This window comes from Peromyscus californicus, unplaced genomic scaffold, assembly GCF_007827085.1.
Source record: "Peromyscus californicus insignis strain IS unplaced genomic scaffold, ASM782708v3 Scaffold_13__1_contigs__length_99412109, whole genome shotgun sequence".
NCBI lineage: Eukaryota > Metazoa > Chordata > Mammalia > Rodentia > Cricetidae > Peromyscus > Peromyscus californicus.
The window spans coordinates 44,510,951-44,538,100 of record NW_026294424.1 but is presented as its reverse complement, the minus strand read 5'-3'; the positions used below and the strand labels follow the sequence as shown (position 1 = coordinate 44,538,100).

The 27,150-nt window shown below is 39.9% G+C and overlaps 1 long non-coding RNA gene across 3 annotated transcripts; it reads left to right on the top strand.

Moving 5' to 3' along the window:
• The first annotated feature begins 11,728 nt into the window (after nt 1-11,728).
• On the top strand, nt 11,729-25,095 carry LOC128108411 (uncharacterized). 3 transcript variants are annotated; one of them, XR_008217461.1, is made up of 8 exons: nt 11,729-12,058; nt 12,462-12,551; nt 13,140-13,301; nt 17,737-17,911; nt 18,337-18,444; nt 20,087-20,253; nt 24,134-24,182; nt 24,308-25,095. It is a non-coding gene; the product is annotated as an uncharacterized LOC128108411 (long non-coding RNA). The 3 variants fall into 3 exon arrangements; XR_008217459.1 differs by lacking the exons at nt 18,337-18,444; nt 20,087-20,253 and having other exon boundaries at nt 11,735-12,058; XR_008217460.1 differs by lacking the exons at nt 12,462-12,551; nt 18,337-18,444; nt 20,087-20,253 and having other exon boundaries at nt 11,741-12,058.
• Nucleotides 25,096-27,150: the final 2,055 nt, after the last annotated feature.

Sequence of the window (27,150 nt, the reverse complement as noted above, 5' to 3'; positions counted from 1 at the left end):
AGTATTACATAAACACTGTAAACAAACAAATATCCAAATTTTTCAGTTTCCCTCAGACACTGCAAATCCACTGGGTCTGTTCTGCTGGATTATACAGCTAGACTATCCTCATATGTAGCCATCCTGTAATGAAGCTGTTTTGGTGTTTCAGTGCAAAACTATTACTATAGCTAGAACATTTGTTTCCTCTTGGGATGCCCAGGTTCATACCTAATGTTCAAGGCAATGGTGTTAAGATGTGGGGCCTTTGGGAAGTAATTAAGACATGAGGGCCAAGTCAGGCAACATCTTTGCAGGAGAGTAAGCTCCGATCAGTTAGTCTGCCAGCACCATGATCGTGAGCTTTCTAGCCTCCAGAGCTATGAGTAACACCTTTCTGTTTTTTATAAATCACTCGGCCATATAGCTCTTTATAACAGCAACCCACATGGGCTAAGATGGCAGCTGTGACTATCATCCTCTGATTCTCAGTGATGTACAGACTATTGCCTGGGATCTTAAGTTCTGTGTATGCCTCTACTCTATGATGGGCAGCAGCTGGAAAAGCTCATGTCCTTCCAGAAAGAAATTGATTTTGTATGTGACTTAGAGGTTGATGTTAAATGTAGTTTCAGTCTTTGCAAGTGTTCTTTCTTTCTCTGAATCCATGGGGAACAACACTATTGAACAGACATTCATTCTCCTTTTTATTTTTCTTCTACTTTTCCCTCTTTTCTCCCAGTTCTTAGATGTAGACTACTCCACTTTTCTCAGATGAGAAAGAACCCCATTAAAGCAAGCAAAAGCCATGGACACTGAAACTTTATCATACCCTCCCCTTGTCCTTGTGTGTATGAGATATAGCCAGACACTAGGACTTTGGTTCAAATGTCACCGATGTTTATTTTGGAGTATAGCACAGTATAAAACATTCTGTAGTGTTAAAGCCTTGCCTTCAATGAGACTACATGAAAGTGGGCTGTGAACAAATCAGAAGATTTCTTTGGAAATGTGTGTCTGTTAATGTAAATTTCTGAATATCTTGATATTCTCTTCTTCATTACATGGATGTTATTCACCTTCAATTTCCTGAGACCATAAGACACACCGTTAGCTAAGAGAATGGAGAACAGCTCAGCATGCCCAGTGTGGCCAGGAGCCAGTTGCCTTTTCAGCCATGCAATTGGAACTGGAGGTATGGACCGTCGCATTTTAGCTAGGCCTCAGTGCAAAGGAGTCCTGATGATCAGGAACTTTCAGAAATCAAACTCGGAGATTCCTAAGAAATTGTGGTTCTATAGTTCAAGCAAGAGCAAGAGAATTCCCTGAAAGCAGAACTTTAGTTATGAAATTGAACCAGTCCTAGGGGACAAATTAATAACTTTATTTACAATTGCCTTCTGAATTCCTCTTGGAGGCTTTGAGTAAATTCATGCACTAGGAATTATTTAACCAACACTTTTCGGAGATTAAGTTTTGTGGCAAAAATCTGTTATTTTTCAGGGGAAAAGTGTGATTGGGTTCTTCACTATAAGTTGTCCAATTTTCTAGTTTTCTTATGAAATCAAAAAAAGCCCAAATTTTATGAGAAGATACATTGAGCACTGAAATGTTGCCCACATTTCTCTCCTTGTCTTTATCTCTGCAAGCATTTCTTTAAGAACCAGCCTTTGTTGGACTTAGAGTCATTCTTCAAGCCCCGAGGCTCATCTTATATTCCTTCCTTCCACACATATACCCATTTCCCTCTTTCATTCAGCACACTCATTTTGTAAGACATCACCAGAATCATTGACTCAGAACCACCTCCCACCTATCTCAGATAAACCATCACTCCAAACTTTAGGTTCACACAATATTTTCATCTTTTGATAAGAGAACTGATCAGGTCCCACATCCAGCATATATAGCTTTGGTAACATTTCAGAGTGTGCTAACTTATTTTTAAAAAATGTGATAACTTATTTTTAACTTTGTAGTGCCTGATCTTTTACGATATATGATACATGAATTCAGGGTACGTATTCAATGGAGACTTTTAGTTCTTTTGAGTTAGTTAGGAAAATAGGACTCAGTGCTCTTGAAGAACATCTTCCAAGATCAACAGCTAGGAAATGACTGAAGTAGGGCTTATTCAGAGTCTTCCAACTCTAGTGGGCATGCACTGGGACATGTGAACTACCAAAAGCATACACTTTCAGGTTTAAGCAGAGAGCCTCAAGGGGTTAATGACTAGTGTGTTTCATGGGAATGACAAAGGAAGTTCATGTTTTGAGACAATGTTTTACAAAATTTAATAGAGCTCCCTCAAGGGAAAACCATCCATCTGCATGTAAATAGGCTTTTGTTAGAAGTCTTTGTCATCTTGCATATTTTGGTAAAACATAGACCAGATTTGTTGATTTAAGTCAACTTTCTGCACCTCAGATTGCATTAGCCAGTTATATTTTTGTTTGCTTTTGAGACTGTGTCTTACTGTGTAGCTCTGGCTGTCCTGGAACTGACTATGTAGATCAAGCTGGCCTAGAACTCATAGAAATCCACCTGTCTCTGTTTCTGAATGCTGGGATTAAAGATATATACCACTATACCACACAGCACATTAGTCAGTTCTTAAATAAATCTTAGGACAACATGAAATGAGACTTTGCTTATATATTTTCACTCACATAAATGCGAGACTACTGTTCTGATAAACTGGATAGTTCAATAAGCATTAAATTTAATCTATGTGGTTTTGTGATGCTCCCATTAGATTTGGTCTGGGGGGTGTTTCCTGTTTTCCTTAATCAATTTAACCTTCAGTTATGTCTGTGTGGTTGTGTAGCATTTCCTGTACCTGAAGCCAATTTGAAGAGCTTACATCTCATTGGAAATGATCTAAAGGCTCTCAGGAAACGCTGTCACTTTTTTATATTGACTTGAGATAAAACGTCTGGTGGCTGATTTCAGTGGTTTTAATGAAACATCAATGTTCCTAGTTTAGCCATGGTTTATTCTGTGTGCCTGGAACATATTTTCTCACTTTTTAGATGCTTTGTCTCTTCCACAATTAGAATAACTAAGTACTCAGTTGTCATGGAAATAGTCTTCTCTGTAAAAATTCTTAGAACAGAAGCTCTCCTGATTTGTCTCTCTGCAAAGAAGGCAATTACTAAGGCTACCTTCATCCTCCTTTCTTTGTGCTTCCCATTATATCTCCAGGTACCTTCCAGTTCAGATTATTCTGTAGCTGTCTTGCGGAGCTTGTTCTTTGGATGCAATGGCTCTTCACTCGTGAGGAGCGGAACAGATATTCAGTTGGTGCTCCAAGCTTTTAGTAGTTGATAAGAATCATTGAAAAGGTACAGATATATAGCAGAGGCATTTTAGGCTCACTGCTCTACACTTAACTCCATCTCAGAACATTTTAGCAGTTCCTTAGAAATAGATTATTGTGCTCAATGTAAGTAAATGATGGCCAGTCTCAGCAGCTGAGATGGTTAATGTCATACCATGTCCCACATATCTCAGCAAGACTGTGACCTACATGACTTCCTAAGTCAACTGCTACATCACCAGCAGACTGACTAAGAGAGGCAGGTAACACTTCTCTATTTTTCCAAAGGAATCAAGGAGGCAGCTTTATATTTGGACCTTTTATTGAATGAGAGGTTGAGGTAGAAAAAAATGTCCATCCTAAAGAACTGCTAGCTTGGGGAAACAATGTGTATTTCTAATTTACTGTGGACAGAGGAATAGGGATATGGGTGGATCAATGAAGGGAGGAAGAGAGGAAGGGAAGGAAAGAGGGAGAGAGGGAAAGAGAGAGGAAGGGAGGGAAAATATCCACAGTATGCTGAAAATTATACTTGTGATGAATTTCCTTAGTGACAACTGAGGTGTGGGCTGCAGCCCAGCATGGTTGCTACAGATACTAGAGTTGGAGTCAGACTGTCTCCGTTCACATTTATTGATTTTGTGGCCTCCATCTTCGGTTTCCTCACCCATAAAATTACGTTTGTACCTTCTTTATAGGGTTGCTATGGGGTTAAGTGAAATTGTGTTTCATAATAGTATGTGGAACATAATAAGTACTCTATAATTTCAGAATATAAATATAAAATAAAACATTCAGCAAGAGAAGTCTTTACACTTACCAAGCTGAAGATCTTGCCAATAATTATTTTTAGTCAATATCACTCCTTAAGATACAATATAAACACCAAGTAAAACATATCACTAAGGCAGTGACATACCCTTACATAATGAGAGAAGAAAATGGGAAAGATTGAATACAATAGAGGTCACAATGTTGAACTGCTCACCAATTATGCACCTACACAATTCCCTTTATATTCACCAGTGTGTTTGAAGAGAGAGTAATGAGAGAACTGTGTTATTATGAATACACAGAGACACTTGTATGAATCATAGAGGTAACATCACATTCAATGCTATGAATGTCTCCTTAAGGGTTTTAGGTACACTAAGGATATACAAAGCAGATTATATTTTAAATATCTCCCTGGAGCTTGTATGAAAACTGTATAGTGAATTTATAAAGGCACTCTCCTTCCCTCTCTTTCCACTCCCTCTTTATTTCTTTATTTCTTGTATTTGGTCTTTCACAATGGCCTTTAAAGTCACATTTTGTGTTCTATATTTTCTGAAGTACAGTTTACTTTAAAGTAATTAGATTTGTCTAAATTTATTTAACAGATACTCAGATTATCCTATGTAAACACTTAGAATATGAATATTAAAAACTATGTGTTGAAAGATGAGTAAATAAGATCAGAGCTCCAACACAGTGGAGGAGCCATTGCCTATCACAACTAGGCAGTGGATTATCTCCCTAGTTCAATAATAACAACAGAAACATTAGTGATTAAATGCAATATAAACTAAAAATGTGAACTAAGTGAAAAATCTGGCTGTTTTATTTCGCCAAGATTCAAACTTTTCTTTGAGTTGGAAAGCACTAAATACTTTATTAAATGGTATAGTAAAGTAAAGACAGACATAACATTTTAAAAATACTGGTTGAACACATTGAGATTAGACTCAGCAAAAACGGATCAGGGTTCACCACTATCTCTTATTTTAACACTGTCTTCTTTTCCTGAGTTACTAATTTCTTTCATCTCACAGCATCAGTTGATTATTTATTATTCTAGACTTGTTGCCAGATCATAGCATGTGGATCCAAATTCTCTTCCTGTTGCAACAAGGTCCTAAGGATAGATGTGACTCCATGGAGAGGCTGACACCCCTGCAGGATGTCAGGACCATGGCTAGCGCCCTGCAAGGCCCATTTTCTCTCAAAAGAGCACTCAAATCTAATCAGCATGCTTCAAGTCATTCCCAATCCAGCTCTTGTCTATGATATGCATGTGACCATTTAGTCATCCATGCCATCCTCAGTACATCAGAAGCTTTATTTTACTAGTGTGCAATCCATTATTTCTGCCATACGTCAAGTCAACTGGAGACCTCATTTCTAATTCCATTGTTGGAGGAGTGGGAGGTAGGTAGGAGCTCTCATAGAGAAATGTTTCACATTTTCTTTTCTTTGCTACCAAAATTCAATGACTGACACCTGTGGGCTTCTCATTCACGCTTCAGTGGGGCCTCATTCCTAATTGGGAAGTTTTTAGCTGTGCTATGGATCACATCTTCTTTAGGAAAAGAAACTAACTACATTGACTGTTCTTCTGTCATATGGCTAACCTATTCATCTTTACTATTTTCTTAGCATCAACATTTAAAGTGGTTGAGCCTCTTCCTTTAAAAGGACTTGGCAAGTCTTTTTCGATTTCATATCTATCTTTTTCTTTTACTATGAACATGATCAAGAGTCTCTGAAGAGTTAGATATTCTCTCTTAGTCATATTCCCTTCTTCCCCCCAGTTGAAGTCAACTGGTTTTGCCCCTGTAATTCCATTTAATGGCATTCCAAGGAACTGAGGATGCCTCTGTTCTAGGTTCAATGAAATTCCACTAGTTCTGACCTTGTGTAGTGTTCATGCATTATGTGACAAGGCTGACCCCCTTTTGAGGTGAGTGCCATATGCTGATTATTTGCTGCAGTGCTATGTACACAAACTCTCCCTGGAAGTCAGCACAAGGATGTTCTTACAGGAACGTTAACTGCACAAAAATAAGTCTTCCTGCTCCAGCTAGACTTATTCTAAAATACAAATTGGATTTTTACCACTTTCCTATTTAAACTCATGACTGTTTCTTCATTTCCTTCCAGATAAAATTTAAACTCCTTGGTAGAGTTTGTATGGAATTTATATGTCCCCAGGTGACTACCTTTAGGGACCTCTCTTGTCATTACCCCATTCACACTGGAAAGGCAGTGCTCAAAACCTCAGTAAAGTAGCTCCACTAACCTGAACAAATTATCACATTCTCCCCAGCTTTGGAGTCTTTTCTGATAGTTTTCTTTCTGCCTGGAGTCCTTCCCCCTGCCTGGATCTATACTACCTCTGTACAGGTGAGTTTCTGTGATTAATGAGGTAGAATCAGAAGGGGCATATTCAAATGCTGAAAAGAACCATTAAGGATATACCATACTTTGCCTTGCTTGCCATTCTACCTCTATGATTATAGAAACATGGCTTCCCACCCCCGGGGCCAAAATACTCAAGACAGGTAGAGAATATTTCTCTGGATATGGCTGTATTAGGTACTTTTACATAGCTGTGACCCAAATATCTAAGTAAAACAACATAATGGAGGGAAGATTTACTTGACCTCATGGTTTCAGTTTATAATGGTTGGGAAAGCATGGTGGAGCAAACAGTTCAGTTTGTGGCATAGACATTATGACTAGAACCAGGAAGTCTGTACAGTCTTTGTGATGCATCTCAGCAAGTGAGACCCCCACCTACCAAGATCTCCACAGCACCCTAAAGCAGTACTACTACCTAGGCAAAATGTTCAAAATTAGTCTGTGAGAGAAATTTCAGATTCTATAATATGGGACTATTGTATGTGTGTGTATATACGCATATACACATATTTTATTTGAGGAGATGCATTGGCGAGCCTATGTATGTGTAAGTAGATATTGCCCTGTTTAAGAATTCTTTAATAAAGGTGACAGTTCCATGTGAACTCTTCAAAGAGCTACAAGCAGTATTAGACAAAGGGATAATGATGTATTTGATTACATGTATTTTTCTTGTGGAATAAAATGTGTTGCTGTAATGGGGCATTTTCTTACAACAAAGGCATGGCTTATAGAATAAGTTAGAAAAATTCTCAGGACGAAGAACCAGTATTTTCTATACCACAGTTAAATATTTATTCTTAAATATATTTAACTCTAAGAATGAATGCTGTCAAATAAGTTATAGGGATTGATTTATTTACTGTCAAGCAGTTGTGAATTTCCACCATATGCAGGTGATATCTTTATGAGGAACCACACAATGCGGTTGCCATTCATCATCCTTTAAAGCTCATGCAAATTCAACTGCCCAACTGCCCTCATTGAGGGGCATTTTTACACATATTAATGCTGAATCCCCTCTGCCAGACTTGCTGAATCTGGGCCTCAGGACCTACTGATTTCCAGTTTTTCTTTGGGATTACGGACATGTCAAGAAGAGAGAGTATGGATATTGAGCACCTGTCACTATCATTGGATATTGATAATCTGTGTCAATTAAAGAATTAAAACAATGTAGTTATTTTGACAGGTGAAAAGAAGCATGCAGTTTTAGTAATAATTCTTTCTTTACAACATGGAATAAAAGAAGTGAAATGCAATAAAGAGATTTTTTTCAACCAAATAGAAAGTGAGATTGTGGTGAGAAATAGAATACTCAACAAACTAAATTCAATCACTCTTTTATAAATACCTATTGCATCTTGGGCCTTCTCTGTAAATTTCAGGGACCCTCAAGTTGAGAGTAAAAATCTCAGATTTAAGGACTAGGGAAATGGTTCAGTTGGTAAAGTGCTTGATGGGCAATCTTGCAGATCAGATCCTTAGCACCAATGTAAAACACCAGTCATCATGTCATGGGCCTACAGTCCCAGCTCTGGGAAGGTAGAGACAGGTTGATTCCTGGAGCTCATTGGCCATTTGATCTTGTTGAATCATTGAGCTCCAGGTGCAGTTGGAGACCTTATCTCAAAAACTAAAGTGAGAAGTGATAGGAGAAGGTTCATGGTATTCAATAGGTATATATATATATATATATATATATATATATATATATATATATATATATATATATATGCACTTATACCCCATTTCACACATGCACACACAGACACGCACAGACACGCACACACACACACACACACACACACACACACACACAGAGAGAGAGAGAGAGAGAGAAAGAGAGAGAGAGAGAGAGAGAGAGAGAGAGAGAGACTCAGCTCAGACTTACAAGGGATCTAAGATTTTAGTTGGTGACCTTAACTACGGTAACATCACGTAATTTCCCATCCGCTTAATGGATACAATTTCCATCCCATAATACTATTGTTAAAAACAGTAATAAGTGCATAGCATTACATTGACTCCCTTAATACTTCATTTTTATTTAGAGTCCATTCTTAAAATAGTCTTGTGAAGATACACATATAAATCAGTAATGTGAGGGCAAAAGATAAGCCTTATTGTATAAGAGCATACTGTGGTTAAACGATGAGGTGAGGTACTCTGTTGCTTACTGTGGAAAGGACACCAAAAGAATGAGGTTTGTGACCTTGGAATGATCGTGCCTCAAGTGCAAGGATGCCTTAGTTCTATAATCAGTAACTATTTTACCTTACACAGAAAAGTGGAGTTAAACTGAATATGGAATTCAAGCTGTCAATCAGCTGGAACAGGGATACTTTGAGGGATGTTCTTAGTTAGTCTCATAAAGTCATAGTGTCCCTGAAATATGTGGGAGAGTCAGGATCAAAGAGGCAGTGGGCAAGTGCCCACTTGGCAATTGTCTGCTTTGAAGATATAAGGAACTGTAAGCCAAAATGTTCAGGCAATTTGTCATTGTTGAAAAAGACAAAAAAAAAAAATGGATTCTGCCCTGACAGCTTCAGGAAGGATGCAATTCTGCCCACATCTTTATTTAGCCCAGTGAAACCCAGTTTAGACTCCTGATTGCCAGAATTGTAAGAAGATGCATTTGTGTCGACTTAACCCACCCATTCATGGTAATTTGTACAGCTCTAATGGAGTAGATGCAGAACTAAACAAGTACCCAAAGTGGGAGTTAGTATATTTGAAGAATGATGTTGTCTTTGATGGTGTATAGGGGATTGTCGTTGGGGAGACCACAGAATGTCAGCATGCTTTGAGAGCATCTGGGTGAGTGTTACAATATGATTCCAAAGGGAAGGCTCAGGGATAGACTATGTTCATTTACAGTATTTCAATAGCTCTACTCCCTAGTTTACTGTCCTTGAAGGAAGCATCATCTCAAAGTAATGAGTACAATGCAATGTCTCTCTGAGTCCCAGGCAACTTCATCTCTTATTCATTCATTGTGTTAAGCTGCTACACTTAGAAATGGGGTCCTCATGCTAAACTACATTCTAAAAAGAAAAACAATTCAAAAAATCAGGTGACAAGGTATTTTTTATTGAAGGGTGACTGCTGTGTACTCTTTTTAACAGAAAAGATATACCAAGAAATAAAGAAATCGTCCTTTTGTTGAAATAATGATTAGTTATTTTGTGCTAGACACTGAGCCTATCCCCATCTTCTTCTCATTATCTAACTGTCTGTCTGTCTGTCTGTCACCTATCTATGAAAAATACAATATAACTAAGTTCTCCAGGGTGTATGTACATGTGCTTGTACTTGTGTGTGTGTGTGTGTGTGTGTGTGTGTGTTGGTCAATGATTTTGGAACTAATAAATATACATAAAACATATAATCACTAATTGTGGTAAATTGCACAATTTTTTTGACAGAAAAAAGATAAATGAAGAAGTAGGGGGTGTGAAGCTCTGCTCTGTCTGGACTGTCAGGAACTGGCCTGGAGTAGGCTTTTTCCCAGGAAACATACAGGATGGAAAGGAAGAATTTTGGATGGAGGCAGAGCACTCCTAGTCTAAGACATAGTATAGAAAATCCAAGTTTAGAAGGACAATGGGTTGCAGTAAGTCAGGTTCAAGGAACAGAAACCTCAGGGAGCCAGAGAGGTTTAAATCCTCACAGGCTCCCATAGTTTAAATTGTATTGGAACAAATGGAACAGGTTTGGGGAAGCAACTCAAAAACTTTGTAAGGTGGATATCATATCTACAACATGAATAGAAGTTGAAGCTTTCTGGAAAATAAAAGAGGAGTTAGATGGGAAGAGGAGGTGATTAATGGGAATGAAAGGGACAAAGATATTAATGGTGATGAATATGATCAAAATACATTATACACATGTGCAGCATTTAGAAAAGAATACACTTTATTCATATTACTCTCCTAAAAAAAGAACGTCTGTGAACAGATAAACTAGACTGTTGAAAAGCATTTTTTTTTTCCTGAGGGGTTGATTTGGGCAGAGGGGCCAGGGTCGGGAGGACTCAAACTCACCAGCATCTGCTCCCGGGGTGGGGTGAGGCTATCACTTTGGTCTCTTCTCTTCTGCCTCTGTAGGCTGTTAGTAGGAAGGATCTCCAAATACCACTGCCTACACACAAGCTTTGCCAGCATGGTTTGCAGCTTTGCGCAGCTTGTGAATAACTTAAATTCACACAGACCTACAGATGCCATTGGTCACTTTTGACACTCTTTCCTCTTCAGCTAGATACAGTGGGCTTGATCTTTTGCCCTTGGGCGAACAGGGGAGTGGGCATATTTTATTCCTGTCATTGGTTGCTCTGGTATGTATCTTCATTTGCCATATTTCACTTTCATGGTGGGAAAGGTGGGCAAGAGGGGAGGAACTGGTCAGACAGACAATATACTCTGAGAGTCTCTTATGACGCCTGCTAGATGTGGCCAAGAATGATTTCTGGAGGTACATATCACACTGTATACAACCCTAAACACATCCCAGCTCAAGAGTGTCTGGCTATTGGGTGGGAAGGCTTCTAACCACACTGCTTCACAATGTGTAGTCCATGCCAAATGGAAGGGAGACCACAGATTGAGGTGGTTAAGAAGGAATGTCAGGATCTAAAAGTCAAATCTGTGGCCCTCTGGTTTGTGTTACCCAAAGTTCACCCTGCCTTTCCAGCTATACTGTGGCAGAAGGGAAGACTTTTGGCTGCTCAGTTGGCTGAATTTTATCTGAACCAATATTACAAATGGCTCCCTTGTTTTTGCTATTCATTATTAACTAATGACCACATGAGGAAAAAAAAGAAATTTCATTTCTGTAGCAGCCTTCACTCATTTACCTCCCAACAAACCAGACAAATCTCTGGCTAGATGGAAGTGAAGTGCCAGAAGGCAAGAAAGAGTCAGTCCTCTGGGGCCAGTGTCTATCTCTAGTTCCTATTTGCTATTTTTTTTCTTTTGTTGCCATTGCAGTTTTATTTGCCGAACTGTAAAATTTCTTATTATAATTTCTTATTACAAATAAATAAGGTTCTAGGTAAGAAGGCTTTGTGTAAAAAAAAATAAGAGTAAACATATTAGACACAGTACTGATGAACGTTAATGAGTGCAATTTTTCTAACACATGATCTACATCCACACTCATAAGCATAAAACAGTGAGATGGGCTTGGTTTACATCCTAACGAAGACTAAAAAACATTACAAAGGCTGCATGTCTCTATTCTAAAGTTCTGCCTTGGTTTGGCCTCTCAAAATTGTATTATTTATATTGATAACACTTTTTGTCCTCATTCTTTAAGTGTATTTTTCTGTTTTAAGAGTCTGGGTTATAACTCAAATGAACTCAGCCACAAGGTATCCTGTTCAGCACAGAACTGGTGAAGAAATATGAAAAAGGCAAGTCTTTGCATCAGTAAATAAAACTTCAGATCTGGACTCCAAAAGGGTGTTGGAAAACCTCTGTGAATGTGCCTACTGGACACAGGAAGTTGAACTTGGAGACCACATCCAATAAGTTACAAAGAATCTTCAGCATGGGTTGATTTGTAACAATAATCATGGTAAGGTGATTTTTTTTCATGTCATGTATCTCTGTTGATGTATTTACCTCTGAAAAAACAATAACATTTGGTAAATTACAATCTACCTTCACTTACTCTCTTGTTTTCCTTTTCAAGATATTTTTGGGAAAAGTATACCCATAAGAAATATCTCATTATTACTTTCAGCCTTGAGGCTCCCTGTGTTTTTATTTTTTTCTCTCTCTATTTTTTTTCCACTGTTCAGGGGTGGCGGTAATAATTACTTCTCTTCTGCACAGTAGATGGAGACTTGGGAAACATGTTAGAATTGACAGAATTTACTTTGTTAGGTCATAGAGTCCTTAGGCTAGATGGGATTAGAATGGGAACATGACTTCTCTCAATAGATAATACAAATGTTTTCATTATATTTCAATTTTAGAGAATGCTGACAGTGTAGTTATGCTTCGTAAATCAAAACTTTCCCTTGTGAAACCAGGGTCTGATTTTCTGGCTCCGGATAATAATTCAGGTCAGCCATAATAAAGATCTTTGTGATTAGCCTTCACATTTCCATGGAGGGACAAGAAGGGAAGGTGTGTGTGTGTGTGTGTGTGTGTGTGTGTGTGTGTGTGTGTGTGTGTGTGTGTGTTGTGAGGGGTGTGGAAAGATGAAATGGTGATGCTGCATGGCCCCCTCTATCAGCTAAACTGAGAAGAGTGTTATTACGGACACTGTTTGGGAGTCCAAAGTCAAACTGGAGTCTAGATATCACCCTATGAACTCATCCAGCATCCTTGCCATTCATTCTTCTGGGTTTTTTGTGAATGGGAACTTTACTGTACATTGATTTATTGGCTACCCAACTGGAAAGAAATCTCAGAAGATGAAGGAGATATTGTTGGCTGCTCAGAGAGGGGGGCAATTTGTAGAGATCCCAAATTATCTGCAAGGTGAAAATGAACCCTGAAACTTAGCAGATATTTTGGGAGGGGAATGTGCACTTAGACGTTGATCTGAGCATGCTTCAGTTTGATTTCTAGGGCTGCTAATAAATAGCTGTAGGCTGGCATCACTTTACAGTGTGACATTATTGAAATCTGTCTTGACTGTGTTTCAGGTAGAGTTTCCAGCAGTTCAGACCTTCAGTATGTGAGAACAGTGACTTGCTGTTTTCTAAGTATTGTGGTGATACTGTAGCAAAAATGATGACCTGGCTTTTCACTGCTTTGCCCCAGGAATGGGCTCTAGCTCTGAGTATCCATTTGTGAGAACACAAAATGTGAGTTCAGTCTTCCCTGACATTTTGACTGCATGGGTGGGGAAATGGGTTGGGGGTGGTGGAAGGGATTAAATACTTAACACAAAAGATATGTATTTACAATTTATAGTAAAACAGGGCCAGAAGGGAACAAAGGAAACTCTTCCAAAGAGGAGGAAATGGAACCAGCAGGAGTGCCCTTACTTCAGACTGGGCAGCCAGGAATTTGGCTCCATTAACTCCTTAGTTGGCAGAGTTCTGGCATCATAGCTTTGTCTCTAGTATAATTTTGTACATTATTGTTATCAGCAAATGAGTTAACCTCAAACATGGTTTGCATCCAGTTCGAACATTCTAAAACCATTGTGTTGAATCTGGTTACTAACAATATAATCCTCTTCTTAGACCTTAGGGCTTGGGTTCAGGATGTACTGCAGATAACTAAGTTCACAGATGCTGAGCTTCTAGCGCAAAGCCGCCTAGTATTGGCATGGAACCTGTGCATATTTTCCTGAATATTTTAAACTTTCTGAACATTGGTAATTAAAATAAAAACATTGAACTATGGAAATTGTTCTTAAGCTTTGTTATTTAGAGAATAATCACAAGAGATAATCTGCATGTATTCAGTCAAGACAAAATTTTTTAACACTTTGAATTGGTGGTCAATTGAATCCTTGGCTATAGAACTCATGGACACAGAGGGCAGATTATAATAATTATGTTTTATTTTTAACATGTTTGCTTGTTGATTCATGCTGATATGCCTTTAGCTAGGTTTTTTTTCTATTAATTAAAAATGTAATGTTCTTATGTTTACTGAGCAGCACGCTTGTCTCAGTATCGACACTGTTTTGATGATACCATTTTAACACATTAGACAAAAGTATCATGCTGCATTGTTCTAAGAGCTCACACGTAGGGATGTACAAATTACTATGGGTTTTCTTACACACCATCATACCTCTTACTTTGTGGCAAAGAAGACTTAGTATGGCCCTCTTACAGGTTAGCAAATGAATGGCAAAGAAGTCAAAGGCTAGCCAATAGTTATGCAAATATAATTAGCAAATGTGCCTCCTCCAACCAGCAGCCATGCTACTCTCTCTGTTGGCTCAGCTCTACTTCTTGGAAAGATTTATTTTTGATCTCAGCAACCTTCTCCTCTCTTGCTTGATGTAGCTTTGGACTTTTCTTATTGTGCTTATGTTTAGTTGTCCACTTATCTGGTCATTCTAGATTTCACCTGCCAGATGAGGCTAGTTGGGTGAGTAAGATATTACTTACATATGTGTAATATATGCATTAAATCATGTGTATTTATGTGTATGTATGTTTAAGAATGTCTGTCAGAGTGTTCAGCAAATGCCAGTTTTCAGTCTTTACCTCTCAATAGTAGATAGGACTTGTTATTTCTTACCAAGCCTCGCACTGGAGTGTTGGCATAGTATAAAGAGCCTTGCTATTCAACAATGGACATTCCATGTTGCATTCATTATTTTCCTGCTGCTATAGCCAAATTCCTGAAAAGAAGAACTTAAGAGAAGCAGAATCACAGTTTGATGGGCTATGATCCCTCATGAGAAAGGCATGTGAGCCCACAGCTCATGGTAGCAGGAGCATAATGCTTGAGCTGATCTCACTTTTCACAGGAATAAGAAGTACAGGATGAGACAAGAAATGAATGAGGCTATAAATTTCAAGGTCACCCCTTTCCCAGTGACTGTCTTCCTTTAACTAGGACTCACTTCCTAATTTAAGCATATGAGTTGGTGGGAGACATTTGACATCAAAATTCTTGCACAGCCTATGAATTATTTCTTACTCACTATAGACCTTCTACCATCAAAATGCCTGATTGTATTTAAGAGCCAGGAGATTATTAATGATCTTCCTAGATTAATAAAAGACCCTTTGCTCATGTGTTTAAGATTACTGTTTGAAAACTTACATCCCTTTATTTTGCAAGCTAAAGCTGTAGATGATTAGAATTTTCAGATAATAATAATAAGTACCAATTTGAGCACCTCTTGTGGGCTTCCTCCTGTAATTGGCGCTTTTCGTTTTCATTTCAAAACTGCCAGGTTGCAGATGTCCCTTCCATTAGAAAAGTGAACATGTCTTGCTCTTCAGTGGGCAGCTGAGGTTACAAGCCTGATCTTTGACTAAACCAACACAGTGTCAAACTCACAAAGTTTGCAGACTTTTTTTTTCCAGTATATTTTGCAGAATAAAGCCTTAGGCATCCATGCCTATGAGAAAAACAAATGGAAATGTGATAAACCATCTCAGTTGACTCAAAGATCGCCTTCTAGCCAATTGTTCCAATGTGGCCTTCACAACTTGGGTGGGTATCTATAAAGTGGACATGGTAACAACTTTGCTTCTTAGAATCTTCATGAAAACTAAACTAGCTAAATGAAGTGTTTTTAAATTCTTCCCAGCATGAAACAAATGAATAATTAATATATTATTAGTTCTGTTCTAAAATATTTCCAGATAATCTTTTCTATACATCGATGAATTTCTTATCCATTTCTCCAAACCAGAATCCTTCTGGGATGCCAGACTCATTTCCACCTCACAGTTGGATATGAGCATTACACATGCAAATGAGATGACACATTTCCATCTTGAACATTTCTTTGTCATTTGAACTCTTTGGTCCAGAGATTGACACCGTCATCCAAGCAGCATCCAAGCCAGAACCTGAGCATTATAAGGATTCCTTCATCATCTTACTTACTAGTCATTGCATCCTGTCTTATAAATGTCTCTCCAGTGTGCTGTTTCATATCATTATCTCAGCTCAAATTATTTCTATTGCTTGGTCACTGCAAGGCTCTTGCAACTATCCTCCTCTTTTAATGGTCCCCAAATCTATTTCTTTCTTTTATGGTTTCCAGATTTATGAGTATAAGCCAGAATCCCAAGTTACTATCTGTTGCCCCAAATTCTTCCAATAAGATGTTAAGATCTTTGATCAAAGCCTAAAATCACAGCTTGGTTTTAAGGTTTTCTTAGCTTACCCCAATTGTACTTCTCCCTGTGAACTTGACTGTCAGTGCTTCAGCCTAGGAAACGATGTGATACTCCTTTGTTCTAAGAATTTGTTCCATAATCTTTATGAGTCTCTTGTATTGATGTGGTCACTTTGATAAGCAATGTTCCTGCCTTCGTCTCTTGTTTAGGGGATTCATTCATCTTTGTCCATTAGGATTTAGAACTGATGTTACTTCGTCTATGGAAGCTTTGCTGATGACCACTGTTGAGTTGGAGACATTGCTAAGTGTTCTTACAGAAAACAAATAAGCCCTTTGTGACATTTGTAGTGTTGTATAGTACATACGCTTGTTGGTTACAGAACTGACTGAGTAGTTTAGTCATGCCTCTGCCATTTCATAGGCTTTTCACTGACCTTGATAGGAATTGGAAAATACATTAAAAACTCTGTCCGCACCAAGACATTAAGAGCAGTTCTCTAGAGTAGATTGAGGGAAAGGCCATAAACTCTTCTCTTCTCTCTAACTACTATGTTCTAGTTATCTTGGACTGCTATAATAGAATGCTATAAATTGAGTTTCTCTGTCTCTCTGTCTCTCTGTCTCTGTCTCTCTCTCTCTCTCTCTCTCTCTCTCTCTCTCTCTCTCTCTGTGTGTGTGTGTGTGTGTGTGTGTGTGTGTGTGTACATTCATTTTGTGAATATGGGTGTATACATGCCATGGTGGACATGTGGAGATCAGAGGAAGACTTCCAGTTTTGGTCTTCACCTTCCACCTTGTTCAAAATAGCTTCTCTCTTGTTTTTCAGCTGCATACTCCATGCCAGCTAGGTCCACGTGCTTCTAGAGAGTCCCTTGTATCAGTCTTCCATCTCTGTATAGGGACACTTGGATTTCAGGGGCTCACAGTACGCACCCAAATTTCTGTGGGGTCTGAAGGTTTGAACTCGGGTGCTCACACTTGCATGATCAGCACTTTCACCCATTGAGCCATTTCACTATCCCAACTTTTGTGGTTTCTAAACAACAGAAATTCATTGAAAATCTTGAGTATTATAAGATCAAGGTGGCAGTGTATTTAGTTATTTAGTGTGTGATGAAGGCTCATTTCTTAGTTTTTAGATGATATACATAACAGAAGAGGCGAGCTACTTCCTTTACCAGAACACTACTCCTATTAATGCAGGCTCTGCTCTCATGATCCAAATAAATAGCAATGGTCTAGATCCCACTCATATTAGAGTTGGGTGAGGAAGGGTCCCAAATATTAGACCATAGAAAATCCTCTTGCAATATTTTTAATTTTGTCCCATCTAAGGCCCATTCTTACCTTCATTTCCAAAATTGAAATGGATTTGAGTTCCTCTGGCCAATAGGATTTAATAAATGTATTCAAAGAAGAAGCTGAAAGGTACTGTAATAAGCACCTACTTTGGTTTTGTCTTCATAAACTAGCATCAAATGAAGAAATACAGGCAAGACTGATGGATGACAAGGGAGACATAGTCTGGTTTTCTTCATTATTCAAACCACCTGCGTAGCACGTGAGATGACTACATCATTGCCAGCTGACTACAGATGCATGAGTGAACCCAGCTGAGCACAGTCTAAATTGGCAGACCACAGGAATGTAAGCAACGCAAATCATTGTTTTGTTAAGCTACTAAATTGAGGGAGGTTTCTTTTATGTTAACTGATAGACAATCTTATGGAGCTACAAGGATGGAATAACACAGAAGTGGTGCATCATGCATACTATGTAAGCATCCACTCACTGATTGAAAACTTACTTCCTGTTGTGGATGCATCTCTACACTAGCAGCTCTTTGAATTCAGGAATTCTTTTCCTCTGTTATATTTTTCTACTCAGTACTTAGCTTGGTGCGTCTTGAATGAATGGTAGAGGATTCCCAAGACTGCATTGATAAACATAGCTCTTGCTTATAAATTAAAGAATGAGGAACCAGAGATTAGGAAATATACTTCTACATTTGTGCTTTGTGCATCAGAGTGATTTCTCTGTTATTTTACTTTACCAAAATTTTATCTTCTCAGAACATTTTTTCAGTAAAATATTGTCTCAGTTACTTCCTATTGCTGTCACAAAACACCATGACCAAGGCAACTTATAGGAGAGTTTACGGGGGACTCACAGTTTCACAGGTGAGTCTATGACCATCACAGAGGGGAGTATGTCACAGGAGGCCAGCAGGCACAGCACTCTAGTAATAGCTGAGAGTTCACATCTTATACAAATGTGTGAGGAAGATAAAAAACTAACTGGAAATAGTATGGTTATTTTTTAAAAGCTCAAAGCTCACCCCTGGTGACATATCTCTTCCATCAAGGCCATACCACATAATCCTACCCAAACAGCTCCACCAGCTGGGGACCAAGCATTCATGTATATAAGGTTTTGGAGGCCCTTCTCATTCAAACCACCACAAATATTGTGGCTAATTAGTCACTCATATTCTTTTATTCATCCAGGCACTCCTCTCTTTATTTTATTTATTTATTATAACCTTCTTTTTATTTATTCTTTGTGTCTTTCACATCATGCATCTCGATCCCATTCATTTCCCATCCCTGTGTATCTGCCCTCTCCCTTTGAAGTCCTCCACCCCAGATAAAATTTAAGAGAAAAAAGAAAAAAAGGGGGGGCAAATCTCATCATGGAAGCTATAGTGTGACTTAATGAGTCAGACAGTAAACACTTTTGTCCATATATCTTTACTTGCAAGTGTTCATTGCAAAGAGTCATTAGTCTAGTTAGTGGCCTCTGGTTTGCTACACTATCAACGTTAGGCCCTCACTGAGACTCCTGTTGTGCTGTGTTATGGAAATCCTGCAGCTTTGGGTCTGCAGGACTGGTCCCTTCACATGCTCCAGCAGATGACAGATGGGGTAGATATTGGGGTGAGTCACCTCATAACCCTGGTTGTGGGCCTGTGTAGTTGCAGGGTTGGTCAGTCTGCCAGCTCTCCCTTGTCCCCACCAGAAGGGTAAGCTCTCCTGCATTGCTTTGATGAGTTCAACCTTTGCAATCATGAGCAAGAGGCAGGGCCAGCTCTCAGGCTTTCATGTCCTCAGGGTCAGATCTCCTACATCTACACTTTCAGGGCCAGCTCTACTATATGGTGACATTTTATTTTGTACTAAAATGTTATTTGTATGTTAATAAATAAAGTTGCCCGGGGGTCAGAGCTATTAGCAAGCCATAGGAAAGCCGGGTGGTGGTGGCGTATGCTTATAATCCCAGCACTTGGTAGGCAGAGCTAGGTAGATCTCTGTGTGTTCAGGGATACAGTCAGCATTGGAGACACATGCCTTTAATCTCAATAACAACCATAGAAGACCTGGAGGTCTATACAGACAGGCAGTGATGAGGTGGTCATGTGGTTGGGTTTACAACCAATGAGAAGGCAGAACCAAAAGTCTTTATAAAGACTTTAACACAGGAAGTAGCTCTCTTTCAGAGAGGTAGGACCACCGCAGGAGGAAGGGTAAGGTTTAACTCTTAGCTCTGACCTCTTGGCTTTCTTCTTTGCATTGGTTCTGTGTTTCTTATTTAATAAGATGATTGGTTACATCTACACTACTGTGTTGCCCAGGTGTGACATAGGGTCCACTCTCTTGAGTGCTCTTATGTCCTCATGGCCATCTCTCCCACATGCCTCAGGCACTGATTGGTGGGGGGAACTCATTTCTTCCCCACCCATGCTACCACGTGACAGATGAGGAACAGGGCCAGTTCTCCCATGTTTCAACTTCAAGGCTGGCTCACCCATACCTCTGTCGACAGGATTGGCTCTATTGTGCTGCCCAGGTGAGGTGCAGGGCCTGCTCTCCCAAGTGTTGCAACTGGTGGCAGGAAGGGGCAGCTCTCTCATCCTTCTGACCTCAGGGCCAGCTCTCCCACCTGTCTCAGGTGTTGATGGGTGTGCATGTGTGGGAACTCCTTTTCTTAAGGTGAGGGTAAATTTAAAAAGTCTGTAAATAACTTATGTATCCGTTTTGTTAAACTTTTGTTATATATCAAGGAGCATATTCAAGTATGGTGTGATGTTATTTATTCATCTCCACTCTATTTACCAACATAATGAGCACCCACTGTTCAGGATAGAGTCACATTTGAAGATAACACCTATTGCTCTCGTCCACTGCCCTAGTTTCCTTTCTGTTGCTGTGATAAAATACCCTGAAATGAGCAACTTTAAGAGAGAAAACATTTAATTGGCTAACAATTCCCAGTTACAGTCCATCATTATGGGGAATTCAAGACAGCAGGGTCTTGAAGGAGCTGATCACATTACATACACAATCAAGAGCACAGAGAGAATGGTGAACCATAGTGGGCTGGATCCTCGCCCATCAATTAACATGGTACAGTCTCCTGTAGACATGACAACAGGTCAAACTCATCTGGATCACCCCTCACTGAGACTTTCTGCTTAAGTGAGTCTAGATTGTGTCAAGTTGACAAACAGAACCATCTCACACACCCGAGGATCTGGGTTTTTGAAAAGCTTATAGCGCTGAGCCTTTAAGGTCTATCCCTTTTCCCTTTCACTCGTTTGTTAGCGTGTTGTTAGCTAACACCTGCACTTTATCAAGTTATTCATCTATTTTGACAAGTGTGTGCGTAACAGTAACAGTTTCACATATTTGGCTTACATGTTCAGTATTATCTTAGGCTGTGGGCTTTTGGTTTCCCTACAACATTCCTAATTTATATAAAGAACTGAAACTTTACTAATTCTCTCCAAGGCAAAATAAATTGAATGTATTTTCACAAAGTACACATCTATTGAAAAGTTTTACACTTAGTTAAGTACCATGTTTAAATAATATGATAATTAGAGTTTATTCTTGATAATTTCACACATGCATATTACAATAAAATATGATCATGTACAACCGAATTTCTCTCCTCCAACTCTTGCCATGTCTTCCCGAATATGTGCCCCTCCCAAGTTAATTCTTTTTTTTTAATAGCTCACTAAGTCCAATTAGAACCACCTAAATGTACACAAGTGTGGTGCTAGCTATGGGAGCACAGGAAACCTATGAATGGCCAATGCTTTTAAAAGGAATGAGTCTCCCTTCCCCCACCCTAGGAGCTATTAACTCTAGAGCCTAGAAAGCACCTCCCCCATCTATGCTGGAATTTTGGATGACTTTATCTTGTTCAGGTCTTATGTAAGTCACTGAGCTCACTAGTTTTTAGCAATGTACCACACACATAAATAAATGTGTATTTCTCATTTTTATTTTTTTAGGTTTCTATTGTTGTAATAAAATACAATGAGCAAAGGAACTTGAAGAATAAAGAGTTTATTTGGCTTATACTTCCACACCACAGTCCACCACTGAAGGAAGTTAGGGCAGGAACCTGTAGGCAGGAACTGAAGCTGAAGGCCATGGAGAAATGCTGCTTACTGGCTTTCTCTCCAGGCTTTCTTAGTTTGATATTTTTTTTATATATATACTCCAGGACCATCTGCCCAGGGGTGGCACCACCCACAGTGAGCTGGGATTCCCACATCAATAATCAAGAATATACCACACAGATGGGTCTACTGGCCAATCTGATGGAGGCATTTTCTCAATTAAGACTTCATCTTCCCAGATCTGTCTAGGTTGCATCACACTGCCAAAAAGCAACCAGCACAATGTCTGGTGCAGAAAGCAGGTGGTGTAAAATAGTTATCTACTATATCCAAATTTGATTCAAGAGGTTACTCTAGAAACCAATCATTCAGTTTTAGTGAAATCATTTTTGTACAGCTTCCTTGAAACAGTTAATAAACTAGCAAACACTCTCTACTTTCCTGTTTTAAGCCTTTGTGCAGGTCAGTGAACAGTCAACAAAAATGCCAAGTCAAAAGTATAAAGCAATTTAGAATTTAATAAGCCCATCTCCCAATTAGAACATATTTCTAGAGATATAGTCTAGATAAAATCTTCTCAGCGTTAACTCTATTAATGGCATGTAAGTTTCTGATGAGTTCTATGGCTAAAGTAAAGCCCTGTTCGAAAGCAAATCCCCTAATCAACTCTGCTACCACACAGAGACTGCAGCCAGTGTATTTGCTCAAGTCCACAAGGCAGGAGAAATGCAGTTCAGTGAGATAATAACTCTCCACTTTTAATATGGACTTACCCTGTAAGACGGAGTTGCAAGCCAAGTCTTAATTTTGGTGCTTAGAGAATTACAGTTCATTTGGCAGCACGCCAGCTTATATAAAGTTGACAAGACTCACAGAGCCGAGCGCTGAAAGGTGTCAGGTGATGAAAGTTTTTGACCTGGTTGCATCTCATGTGCCTTATGATAATTCAAGCAACTTCCTTCATCTCTGAGGGGGTCAGTTTCTTCATCTGCAAAGTGAGGCTAGTAACATCTGACCTGTCTCCATTTCAGAGTCATAAAGAACAATCGGTTGTGCACATACTCATTGCGCAGAAGGGTCAGAGCCTTGTGGCCCTTTGCTGCTTTCTTCATCTTTGTCTCCATAGAACATTAATATTTTCTTTAATGTGAGAACCTCAGTGTAGATTACCCGATAATTTGAATCCTGAGAAATCATAGAAAAGTAAGAATTTGACAGGTGCAGTGACTTGGTCATGGTTGTGAATACTTGTGACTTGAACACTAATAGGCAATAACCGGTTTCATTCATTTAAGTAGGGGCTTACACAAGAGGAAAACAGGTTTGGCTTGCCAAGGTCAAGTCCAGTGAACTGACTAGTGTTATTATACCAACTCCTTGCCACTCAGTGGGCTCCAGAAGGACCCTAGGGCCACATACTATGGACCTTGTTGAACATTCCATCTCCAGAGTCATCTGTGTACCTGGAGGGGCCTGAGGGTGTTGGTAAATGGGATATGGTTGATCAAGAATGCTAAGTCAGATCCAGACTATGAGTTCCTGACAGGATCCTAGATGAGGATGAAGACACAGTATCCCAGGCTGTGCTTTAGTTTTTTGTTGACATGTGATACACTTGGCTGTCATAACAACAACAAAATCTCAGGCTGAGTAGTTCTAACAGCAGTGGTTTATTATCCCCCAGTTCTAGAGGCTGCAAGCCCCAGATCAAGCTGTAAAGTGGAGTTCTGTCTGTGCAAAGGTACTTTATCCTCACTTGGCTTTCTCTCTGAGAAATATCTCTTTTCCTATAAACTCACAAGTCCTAAATAAACTATGGACTTTAGTAAAATGCACTGTGCTGTTGGTCTGTCAGTTATGAATTGTAACAGAGAAACCTCAAGATGTTATTGGGAAAACACAGGAAGGAAAGTTCTGTGCAAGGAACTGTGAGTTTCTGTTAAATTTTCCTAAGCATTTAAAACTACTCTAAAAGATGAAATGCATTAATGTAAGAGACAGTCTTAGACTTCTTTACCAATTCAATTAATCCCTCATCAAGGCTGAAGGAGAGGAGTTTTTACACCAAGTGCATGTGTGACTAATATATGTTAAAGTCTGAGGACTGTCCAGAAGTGACCAACAGCTCCAGGTTTGTCAAGATATGAATGCAGCATCAAATCTCAGCTCCTTTTCTTCAGAGCTGACTGATGTTGGGCAACTTAATGCCTGTGAATTTCAGTCATGTTTTTAAATCAGCATACAATAGTTATATAACGCATTCCTTCTTAATTGTGAAGTGATGTAGTGATACAGAGTTTGTTAATAGAGCGCAAGGTGCAGAGTAAGCACTTAATCAACATTAAAAGCTGTTCAGAGCACAATAAAATAATCCTGGATATTCTGGCAATATTTCTTGGTTTATAAATAGATTTTATTTTCATTTTCTTATTTGATCTTCACATTCCCCTTTTTAACAGATGCAGAACTGAGGCTGAGAAATGGATGGTGACTTTCTGGAAAAAATAGGTATGGCCCAATATGGTTTTGTAAAGATTAAATGAAGCAATGTTCATAAATATCTGAGGTTAATGGCTGGCACATAGTTTACTTACAATTTTTTGTGTCTGTTTTTTTTTTTATATGATCCCTAGTAGGGACCATGGACTAGACACATGCAATATGAAAAGTACTGTGGAGTTGCAGTAAAAACAGGACACTTTGTGCATATGCCGAGTGGAAGACTGGCCAGCTTCAGAGGATGAATATTTCCTATACTTGGGGCAGCTGAAGAGCCAATAAAGGATGGAATGAACAAGACAGTTAACTCTAGACCCTCAGTGCTAAGTATTAAGAACGACAGTACACATGGCAGCAAACGGAACTGCAGAGATTGTTCAGTGGTTAAGAACACTGACTACTTTTGCAGAGGATGCAGACTCCAAAACCAGCACCCACAGGACAGACCACAACCAACTGTAATTCCATTTCAGTTTTCAGAGGATCTGATACCCTCCTCTGGACTCCATGTGCATCAGGCATACCTGGGATATACAGACATACACGCAAGAAAAATGCTCATACACATCGAAGGAACTACATTTGAGGCCAGCAGCAGCAGAAGAGAACTTTTCTGTGTTTTGTCAGAGACAAAAAGTCACATAAAGACTTCAGACATGAATGTTATAGTAACAAAGATCCCACACAAGTATTTTGGAGGCTTAACATGTTGCAATTTCTCCAATATAGTGTCCACTTTAGATGATTTTGCTGCTTTATTTATAGCTAGTCCAGAGATACAACATAGAAGGACCCAAGGGGACTAATCCTCACTAACAGGTCTTGAGAAGTGGACTGGCACACAGAAAATATTCTTAGAATTTTACAGATGGCAAAGGAGTTGTAAATTACTTGTGATGTAAATAAAGAGGGAGAATCTGTTTTAGAATAAGGTGGTGCCTTTTTTTTAATCTTTGATTTCATCAGGATACAATGTGGTGATGGTAATGATAATGGCGATTATGAGAACTCTCTTTCTAGTGTCTCTCACTGAACTCTTACTATGTGCCAGAATCATCTGAAGCACATCATGCATTTCATCTCATTTAATCTTTGCCAGAAGTTTACTGAGGCAGGCATTACTCTTTTGTACATTTTTGAATTGAGAAAGGTTGAGTTGTTCGCTTTGGACACACAGTTAGATTCCAGCTCAGCCAGCTGGGCCCAAACCCACACATGAAGGTAGTTTTAGAAGTCAATAGAGAGAAAACGCTGGAGTTTACAGCTGGAGAGGCATTCGTGATCTGCAGAGGGAAAGTTGTCGTTTCTGTAAGGATTGCTAGTGGTAAGTTTGTTTTGAGATTACTGAAGTCCTAGGATGCCACATGACCAGAATGAAATAGGAAAATAGGCTAGGAAGGACAGGGAGGAGGCTTGTTATAGAAGAAAGGTATGTACACTACTTATAATTGTATATACTTGATTCAGTAAATATTTACACTGCACGTGATCTTATCCTCTGGCTCTTCTGTCCCATTACTCTGCCTTCATCACGGCTCCAGCCACAGCAGCTCCCTTAGTGTTCCCAAGCATATGGCCCTCACAGCTGCTTTCACGACCCTATCCTGAAGCTATTTTTGGCCATACTTCTGCTGGTTTCCTTAAATCCCAACAGATCTATAAAGTAGATTCCAGCAGACAGCTCGTGTAAACAGTTTGGATAAAGTCACGCGATCTTTAACTATTGGAAGTAGGATTTGAATGGAGACAGTGGAGGTGCTGGAACTGTCTTCTCAACCATGAGTGTGGAACCCACCACAGGGCTTTCAAGTGAGTCACTTGTGGGACTAGGGCTGAAAGGAAGGACAAGTGACAGTTGAATCCTAACTGAAGAAAGGAGCAAGGGTTCATGGTGTTTGTAGCTAGATGGGTGCAGGGAGAAAGAATGGCTTTCCAAACTCTTAGAAACTACTTCAGCTGTGTCAGGGTCAATTGACCTTGCAGCTGAGACTGTGAACAAATGCCAATTTGCTTTGCTGGCCCATAGAACGGGTCAGCTTGACCTTTCTTTTCAAAAGAGGCACCATAGACTTCACTCCTGGGGGCCTATTTTAATGCTCAGCTCTCTCTCCAACAGTAACCATGGCCACAAGTGGTTTATCGGGTTGTCTCTGCCTCCCAGCCATTGCTGGCCTTGTATTGCTTAGAAAGACAGCAACCGTGGGTGATGAATTCCCCTGGGATCTCAGCCATTCCTTCCAACAGAGCGACCTCCAGTGAAACCTCCCTTTGGAGAAGGAGCTGGTGGGAAATGTCTCCTAGACAGCTCAGCTGGACCGTGCAAAGTGCTGTGGTTCACCTTGGCCCTGTCTAGTCAGTGTCTAGAAGTCACTTTCTCCAACCTCTCTCCAAGTCTCATGACTGAGTTGCGCTTGGGAAGTTTCCTGTCTAGGAGTTTCTGGCACTCTGCCTGGTTCCTGAGAAGGACATCTCCTTGCGCTTGCCTTCTGCTGTCCTTCGAACCCAGGTTCTCACTCCACAGGCCAGCGTCTGACCCCCTAAGGACCCCGCAGTACGTTTCTTTGCCAAAGAGCTTCGTCTTGAGCCAGCCTAGAGCCAGGCTCTAGGCGATGCAAAAAGGGGTTCCAAGAAAATCTCCAAAGGAGCCCTGCTAAGCCTTAAGTCGCTTCAGGTCTCTTTTTTTGGGTGCATCTGCTGTCACCTGAGGCGCCGCTACAGCCTCTTCCACTTTCTCCTTCGGTGACTTGGCAGCAGGTGGCAGAGGCGGTGCCAAGCGTGCCAGGGGCGGGGGGCGCCTCGCTCTGTCTGGCGGTACAGCGTCCAGGCTTCTCAGCGTCTGGTGTCCCGGCCCCCACCACCCGCGCATCCCTGCCACCCAGCGCGGCAAAGCGCCCCCGGCGCCCCCCGCCGGCCTCCGCCCGCACCTGCAGCGGCTCCGCGCGCCCTGCCCGCCGCCGCCTCCAGCTCTCAGCGCCTT